The sequence below is a fragment of the Pristiophorus japonicus genome, chromosome 22 (assembly GCF_044704955.1).
Source record: "Pristiophorus japonicus isolate sPriJap1 chromosome 22, sPriJap1.hap1, whole genome shotgun sequence".
Classification (NCBI taxonomy): domain Eukaryota; kingdom Metazoa; phylum Chordata; class Chondrichthyes; family Pristiophoridae; genus Pristiophorus; species Pristiophorus japonicus.
The window spans coordinates 49,404,720-49,414,200 of NC_091998.1; the positions used below are offsets into that span (position 1 = coordinate 49,404,720).

Consider the following 9,481-nt stretch of genomic DNA (forward strand, 5'->3'; position numbering starts at 1 on the left):
GCTATGACATCCTTAATAATTGATTCCATCATTTTACCCACTACTGAGGTCAGGCTGACCGGTCTATAATTCCCTGCTTTCTCTCTCCCTCCTTTTTTAAAAAGTGGGGTTACATTGGCTACCCTCCACTCGATAGGAACTGATCCAGAGTCAATGGAATGTTGGAAAATGACTGTCAATGCATCCGCTATTTCCAAGGCCACCTCCTTAAGTACTCTGGGATGCAGTCCATCAGGCCCTGGGGATTTATCGGCCTTCAATCCCATCAATTTCCCCAACACAATTTCCCGACTAATAAAGATTTCCCTCAGTTCCTCCTCCTTAATAGACCCTCTGACCACTTTTATATCCGGAAGGTTGTTTGTGTCCTCCTTAGTGAATACTGAACCAAAGTACTTGTTCAATTGGTCTGCCATTTCTTTGTTCCCCGTTATGACTTCCCCCGATTCTGACTGCAGGGGACCTACGTTTGTCTTTACTAACCTTTTTCTCTTTACATACCTATAGAAACTTTTGCAATCCGCCTTAATGTTCCCTGCAAGCTTCTTCTCGTACTCCATTTTCCCTACCCTAATCAAACCCTTTGTCCTCCTCTGCTGAGTTCTAAATTTCTCCCAGTCCCCAGGTTTGCTGCTATTTCTGGCCAATTTGTATGCCACTTCCTTGGCTTTAATACTATCCCTGATTTCCCTAGATAGCCACGGTTGAGCCACCTTCCCTTTTTTATTTTTACGCCAGACAGGAATGTACAATTGTTGTAATTCATCCATGCGTTCTCTAAATGTCTGCCATTGCCCATCCACAGTCAACCCCTTAAGTATCATTAGCCAATCTATCTTAGCCAATTCATGCCTCATACCTTCAAAGTTACCCTTCTTTAAGTTCTGGACCATGGTCTCTGAATTAACTGTTTCATTCTCCATCCTAATGCAGAATTCCACCATATTATGGTCACTCTTCCCCAAGGGGCCTCGCACAATGAGATTGCTAATTAATCCTCTCTCATTACACAACACCCAGTCTAAGATGGCCTCCCCCCTAGTTGGTTCCTCGACATATTGGTCTAGAAAACCATCCCTTATGCATTCCAGGAAATCCTCCTCCACCGTATTGCTTCCAGTTTGGCTAGCCCAATCTATGTGCATATTAAAGTCACCCATTATAACTGCTGCACCTTTATTGCATGCACTCCTAATTTCCTGTTTGATGCCCTCCCCAACATCACTACTACTGTTTGGAGGTCTGTACACAACTCCCACTAACGATTTTTGCCCTTTAGTGTTCTGCAGCTCTACCCATATAGATTCCACATCATCCAAGCTAATGTCTTTCCTAACTATTGCATTAATCTCCTCTTTAACCAGCAATGCTACCCCACCTCCTTTTCCTTTTATTCTATCCTTCCTGAATGTTGAATACCCCTGGATGTTGAGTTCCCAGCCCTGATCATCCTGGAGCCACGTCTCCGTAATCCCAATCACATCATATTTGTTAACATCTATTTGCACAATTAATTCATCCACCTTATTGCGGATACTCCTTGCATTAAGACACAAAGCCTTCAGGCTTGTTTTTTTAACACCCTTTGTCCTTTTAGAATTTTGCTGTACAGTGGCCCTTTTTGTTCTTTGCCTTGGGTTTCTCTGCCCTCCACTTTTCCTCATCTCCTTTCTGTCTTTTGCTTTTGCCTCCTTTTTGACAGGGTAGATGAAGGGAGGATGTCTCCCCCTGGCTGGGGAGTCTAGAACCAGGGGTCACAGTCTCAGGATAAGCGGTCGGCCATTTAGGACGGAGATGTGGAGAAATTTCTTCACTCAGAGGGTGGTGAATATTTGGGCTAGAAATTGGCCTCCTTTGTGCCTCCCATTAGTGCCCCCAGGGGGTGCTACTGGCTCTCCGACCAGGCACGGTGAGAGTACCGACGCCCGCCGACTTGCCGTGGCGGTGTGCAGCGACGGTAAACCACGAGCGCCACGAACTCCTGCAGATTGTGACGTCATCCGGCTGCGCAGTGCCCCAGGCGCGAACTTTGGTCCCACCGCCCCCCCCCCCAACCCCACGCCCGCCCCGCAGCATCACCGGACGTCATCCTAGACGGCAGCTGCAGGTGGCGGTGTAAGGCAGGCCTTCCGCTTGGGAAAGCGGTATTTAAGGTTAATGCCGCTTGCAAGAGGTAAAAATTTGTTTGGAGCCCTTGGGGAAATTTTCGCCATTTTGTTCCGTCGCGGTCGATCAGCCCGTAGCCCTTTGAGAGTCGCCGGTCGTGGTTACCGTCAGTGATGGGGGGACATCGATTTCCCGCAGAGCCTGCAGCGATGGCCCTCCCCTTTAAGGGAGTGATCCTGGCCGAGCCGCACTCGATGTTGGGAAGCACTGCACCGCCCCACTTGCCGGCTTTAGCTCTCGAAGGGAAATGGTAGCGTTTGATTTAGAGCCCCACTTTTCCCCCCGCCCCGAGCGCTATGCCGGAAGTTCACGTCGGCTTCACTTGCGTAACGCCCGCCGATACTTTTGCACTCCCGCCAAAGTTACCGCTCCAAACGGGATGCGATGCAATTTCTCCTCCTTTTGGAATTCTCTGCCCCAGAGGCCTGTGGAGGCTCAGTTGTTGAACATATTCAAGATCAATCGATAGATTTTTGGATTATAAGGGAATCAAGGGATCATAGAATCATGGAATGGCCGTCTCCCGTGCTGTATCCATTCAGCCCATCGAGCCTGTGCAGATATGGGGATAATGCGGGAAAGTGGAGTTGAGGTAGAAGATCAGCCATGATCTTATTGAATGGCACAGCAGGCTCGAGGGGATCCTATCTCTCCTGCTCCTATCTCTCATATTCGTGTGTCTCTTGCAATCTAATCGCACGACTCTGAAAGAAATGGTATTGTTTCACTAGATTAGCACAGTACTCTACCCCGCTGCCAATTTAAAAACATTTCTCCCCTGGGATGTGGGCGTTGTTGGCGAGGCTGGCATTTATTGCCCATCACTAATTGCCCTCGAGAAGGTGATGGTGAGCCGCCGCCTTGAACCGCTGCAGTCCGTGTGGTGAAGGTGCTCCCACAGTGCTGTGAGGGAGGGAGTTCCAGGATTTTGACCCAGTGACGATGAAGGAACGGCCGATATATTTCCAAGTCAGGATGGTGTGTGACTTGGAGGGGAACGTGGAGGTGGTGGTGTTCCCATGCGCCTGCTGCCCTTGTCCTTCTAGGTGGTGGAGATCGTGGGTTTGGGAGGTGTTGCCGAAGAAGCCTTGGCGAGTTGCTGCAGTGCATCTTGTCGATGGTGCACACTGCAGCCACGGTGCGCCGGTGGTGGAGGGAGTGAATGTTTAAGGTGGTGGATGGGGTGCCGATCAAGTGGGCTGCTTTGTCCTGGATGGTGTCGAGCTTCTCAAATGTTATTGCAGCTGCACTCATCCAGGCAAGTGGAGAGTGTTCCATCACACTCCTGACCTGTGCCTTGTAGATGGTGAAAAGGCTTTGGGGAGTCAGGAGGTGAGACACTCGTCGCAGAATACACTGTCTCTGACCTCTTGTAGCCATGAAATAATCACAGCAGGTATGCATTATTGGCCTGAAAATTCTGGTCGAAGGCTTCCCGCGGGCAATTGCCTCCCGACCGGAGATTTTTTACAAAGGATTCCGGTGGGGAGGCCTTCTCTTCCCACGCTGCGAAGTGCGCTCCCATCCGCAGGGTTCCCACGCAGAAGATGCAGTCACGTGTGACTGCTCAACCAATCAGGTAGGTAGTTCACAGGTTCACATTAATAGCACTGAGACTCGCGTAACTACAAGTTCTCAGTGCTATTAATGGGAAAAAAACACACACACATTAATAAAAAATAAAAAAACAGACCTCACATAATAAAAATTAATTGAAATTAAAGTAAATAAATGCCTTTAGAAATAAACAATCTTTTTCCGCTTTTAAAAAAAAGTTTTGTAATTCACATAAAAATAAACTTACCTTAGTGGGCAGAGTTTTTAACAATACAACGTATTTATTTTATTTTATTTTGAAGTATGTTTTTAAACACTTTTGCCTGTAAAAGTAGGCTATGCACCAGCTATTACAGGTGCAATATTTTTGAGGACATTTGCTGAGGGCAAGATATGGGTAAATCCCGACCTGTCAACGATCTGTCAAGCTCCACATTAAAGATTGGAAAATCCGGTTTTCAGCGCATGCGTATTGCAAGCTGAAAACCGGCTTTTCCGATGCCTTCCCGGGTCCGTAGAAACCTTGCACGGGCCCAGGACGTCGGAATAACTACCCCATTGTGTTTCTACTGAAGGGGAACATCAATGATGACAGCCCATGCACTACGTGCCCTGAAATGCTTATTTAAGTAATTGTTTTGAATGTTATCAAAAAGCAAAAGATATCATAATAAAGGTTGTGCTGGTTGGAAACTCTCTGGTACAATGTTTCATGTAAAAATGCAGGAGCAATCAATCTATCCCACCAGTCCTTCCAATATTGCTGAACTAGCTTCACTGTCAACAGCTACATCATCGCATAATGAATTTCTCACAACAATAACGCAAAGGCTTGAATCTGTTCAGTGTTTGCTCTGTATGACATTAAATATTGATAGCTTACTTTAGGTGTGAATTAAGCCCATAATTTTTATGTATATGGCTCTTGCATTTTGCCTCGAGTAGTTTGAACTGTTTATTTTTATGATGTATCTTCTCAAAGGACTAGTGGATCCTCCGTGGTGTTGCTCGAAACAAGTCAGAAGACTGTGGGTTCGAGTTCCACTCCAGGGACTTGAGCACAAGTATCTAGGCTGATACTCCCAGTGCAGTGCGGAGGGAGTGCTGCGTTGTTAGAAGTGCCATCTTGTGGATGAGTCGTTAAACCGAGGCCCCGCCTGCCTTCTCGAGAGGATGTAAAGATCTATTTGAAGAAGGGGGTTATCCGGACATCTTGGTCAATGTCAATCCCAAACCTACACCTTAAAAAGATGATCTGGCCATTTATTTCATTGCTGTTTGTGGGAGCTTTCTGTGCACAAATTGGCTGTCATATTTCCAACGTTACGACAGCCATGACACTTCAGAAGTGTGTCATTGGCTGTAAAGCACTTTGGGATTTCCTGAGACCATGAAAGATGCTATATAAATGAAAGTTTTTTTTTTCTATCCTATACACATTCCTGGCGGGCAAGACTTTACCATGGGGGCTCACAAGTAAAAAAGGTACACCTTTCAGGAAGGCACAGATCAGATCGCGAGGGTTCCCATATCAGCATTAATAGCAACCAACAATTGTGTAAGTTCAAAAGGACTTGTGTTTTGGATCATATTTCAAAGCACTTATTTTACGCACTGCTGATTATATGCCTTGTATTCTAATTTGGGGTGTATAGTGTATGTACCTGTGAGTATGCTCATAGGTTTGCGGAGCTGTTGCATTGTGAGTGGCTTAGCCAGTCACGTGATGTTCACAGCACTCAATAAAACCCCAGCCAGTTGGGTTTCGGTCACCCACGATGAGGTATGCAGTTATGAGAGCCTGGTGATGAACTGGTAATGTGTAGTGTGATTGTTAAACCTTTTTGCTAATAAATCAACTAGTTCTTAATAGCAATGTGTTGCTATGAATTCTTGAGCAAAGAATCCATGAAGTAAATACATTACAGGGGGTGGTAAAGGTGCACTGTTAACTGGGGCGGCGATTACAGGAGGAATGTTAAATCTATTCTCAATAACCCCGGGCTCTGGAGGGAAATATAAATAAAGTTCATAAGAACATAAGAAAAAGGAGCAGGAGTCGGCCATTTGGCCCCTCGAGCCTGCTCCGCCATTCAATAATATCATGGCTGATCTGATCATGGACTCAGCTCCATTTCCCTGCTCGCTGCCCTTAACCCTTACTCCCTTATCGCTCAAAATCTCATTTTTGATCGCTGTCTGGTCACCTTTGCTGGAGTGGCCACCCATGTGGATATTGGTCGAGGACAGGAGAGGTCTTGGCTGACTTGGGTCTCTACAATATAGATGCTTAGCTGAATGGATAAATGAAACTGTGCTAACCCGAGAGTAGCTGTTCGTTTTATTAGGTGTTGCAATGGATCAATAATTTAGTCTCTTGCAGGCCGTGTTGGAGGTAGGAGGAGGCTTATGGCGACTGTAATGTATGCATCTGTGAGTATGCTGACAGATTTGAAGAGCTGTTGTGACTTGGCCTGGAGGGTGGTGCACGTAGCAGTCCCGTGCAATAATTTTTACATTTCCGGTTCACGGGCTCCCAGGCCGCCTGTAATTTCTGTGGTTTAGAGGGGTCCGTGTTCCACCTGTTTATTGAATGTGCGAGGTTGCAGCCCCTCTTCCAATATTTGAAGGGGCTGCTCCTCAAATTCTGGCTGCACTTCAGTCCCACACTCCTGATCTTTGGGCACCCTGTGCGGAGGGGAGCGGGCAGGTCGGAAGGCCTCCTCGTAGGACTGTTCTTGGGCACGGCCAAGGGGGTTATCAGCCGGTCCAGGCAGCGGGCGGTCGAGGGGGTCGTTCAGCCCGACTGCCTGCCTCTCTTCCGTGGTTACATCCGAGCCAGGGTGTCCCTGGAGATGGAGCACGCGGTGTCCACTGGTACGCTCGCGGCCTTCCGCGAGAGGTGGGCACCGGAGGGACTGGAGTGCATCATCACCCCCGGCAACCAAATTTTAATTTGATCATTAATGTTTAAAGTTTAATTTGTCTATGTTTGTCGGTTTTAGTGCCCCCCCCCCACCTTAGCCAGGGGGCACTTGTATAATTTGTGTTTTTAATGCCCTCAAAAAAAAAACAAGGGGGCACTTGTTTGAAAGTGTTTGGAGTGTGCCCCCTCTTTAACCAGGGGACACTTGATTAAAGTGCACAACTAAAATAGTTGTAGAGCTGTTGAGTTGGGAGTGGCTTAGCCAGTCACGTGATGTTCACAAGAACATCAGCCTCTGTGATGTTTTTTTTATTTATTCATTCCTGGGATGTGGGCGTCGCTGGCAAGGCCGGCATTTATTGCCCATCCCTAACTGTCCTTGAGAAGGTGGTGGTGAGCCACCTTCTTGAACCGCTGCAGTCCGTGTGGTGAAGGTGCTCCCACAGTGCTGTTAGGGAGGGAATTCTAGGACTTTGACCCAGCGACGACAAAGGAACAGCCGATTATATTTCCAAGTCAGGATGGTGTGCGGCTCAGAGGGGAATGTGGAGGTGGTGGTGTTCCCATGCGCCTGCTGCCCTTGTTCTTCTAGGTGGTGGAGGTCGCGGGTTTGGGAGGTGCTGCCGAAGAAGCCTTGACGAGTTGCTGCAGTGCAACTTGTAGATGGTAAACATTAGGATGCCAAAACCCCCAAAATATTTAGGGGCAAGAGGGGAATAGCCTACGTGACATTCCTCTTGTTTTTTTATTCCTACTCTCATCAGCCATTCTACTGGAACTGTCATAATTGAATCAAGGTTAAGCGCAAGCGGATATGGAAATATTTCTAGTTATTAATCTGATTACTTATACTGGGTGGGCCTTAAATAAAAATAAAACATGTAACCTATGTTGCTTTACATCCATCACATTAAGAACTCATTTGGTCCCACATGGTGTTGTTACTGCGGTTAAAGTATTTTAGTGCTCAGTACTCTTACAGTTAAACATCTCAATTCATTTGGATTAGTTCCAATGACCTCCATTTTCTCTTAGAATAGCAGGATCAATGGAACAGGGGTACAATGACTTATTCTGAAAGGAACTTTTCTTTTTCGACTAAGTACAGCTTTAGTAATTATAGTCTTCTTGTGAAGCTGAACTATCTTTCGCTTATGAATGCATCTCTAACTCTCTGCACATACCCCACTGAATATTAATTGATTTGTACCAGGCTTACTTTTTTTTTTAAAGGATACTGTAATGTATGCACCTGTGACTATACTCACAGGTTGCGCAGTGGCAGTATCGTAGCCGATGAGGGTTAACCGAGGCGTGATTATTGCTTATTGAAAACTTTTCCCAATAACCCGCTCTGACAACTTGAAATATTGTCAGCGATAGCAATTTTTGACAGTCTCAACAAAATAGTTGTGGAGCTGTTGTATTGTGAGTGGCTTAGTCAGTCACGTGATGTTCACATGACTCAATAAAACCCCAGCCAGTTGGGTCCAGGTCATCCACGATGAGATATGCTGTTGTGAACCTAGTGGATGAACTGGTACTGTGTCTCGCTTTCTCTTGGAGTCGAGGATGACTTGCTTCCACACTAAAATGAGTTCTCAGGTGACTGATGAGTCAAATGTGGGACCTACAGTCTCTGTCACAGGTGGGGCAGATGGTGGTTGGAGGGACAGGTGGGTGGGGTGCTTGGGTTGTCGTGCGCTCCTTTCGCTGTCGACGCTTGGCTTCTGCGTGCTCCCGGCGAAGACACTCGAGGTGTTCGGCGCCTTCTCGAATGATTCTCCTCCACTTTGAGCGCCTTGGGCCAGGGATTCCCAAGAGTCGGTGGGGATGTTTCACTTTATAAGGAGGCTTTGAAGGGTATCCATGAAGTGTTTTCTCTGCCCTCCTGGGGCTCACCTGCCATGACGTAGCTCAGAGTAGAGCGCTTATTAGAAACATAGAAACATAGAAAATAGGTGCAGGAGTAGGCCATTCGGCCCTTCTAGCCTGCACCGCCATTCAATGAGTTCATGGCTGAACATGCAACTTCAGTACCCCATTCCTGCTTTCTCGCCATACCCCTTGATCCCCCTAGTAGTAAGGACTTCATCTAACTCCTTTTTGAATATATTTAGTGAATTGGCCTCAACAACTTCCTGTGGTAGAGAATTCCACAGGTTCACCACTCTCTGGGTGAAGAAGTTTCTCCTCATCTCGGTCCTAAATGGCTTACCCCTTATCCTTAGACTGTGACCCCTGGTTCTGGACTTCCCCAACATTGGGAACATTCTTCCTGCATCTAACCTGTCTGAACCCATCAGAATTTTAAACGTTTCTATGAGGTCCCCTCTTATTTCGGGAGTCTAGTATGTGTAGTGTGATTGTTAAACCTTTGTTAATAAACCAACTCGTTCTTAATAGCAATGTATTCTTAAGCAAGAACCCTTGAAGCAAATACATTACAGATACTACCATCTTTTGACTGGCCAGGAAACCAACAACTTATTGCGATGATAACCAAAGGAATATCAAACTGCAGTTTGCTTGCCTACACGATCAATCCAATTTTTAGCCATATTTCCGTAGGATCTCTCATTTAACCATAAATGCGCAAAACTAAAGGCGAAAGGGCTTCAGCTCAACTATCATGAGCTGCTTCAGCCCTGTGAGGGAGAATTACTGTCAATGATAGGATTAGCCACTGCCCCTTTAATACTCAGGTGATAGAAAAAGGGCACAATGTTCCTGAGAGTCTTCGTGAAGCACTCTTGTAGAATTGGAACTAAAATGTGTGCAATTTAGTTTTGTTGATAAATAACTGAGCTTAAAATTCCACTTGTGGGGAAG

At 46.4% G+C, this 9,481-nt stretch overlaps 1 pseudogene; it reads left to right on the forward strand.

Annotated features, from left to right (window-relative positions):
* The first annotated feature begins 7,916 nt into the window (after positions 1-7,916).
* Positions 7,917-8,068, forward strand: LOC139235219 (U4 spliceosomal RNA; annotated as a pseudogene).
* Positions 8,069-9,481: the final 1,413 nt, after the last annotated feature.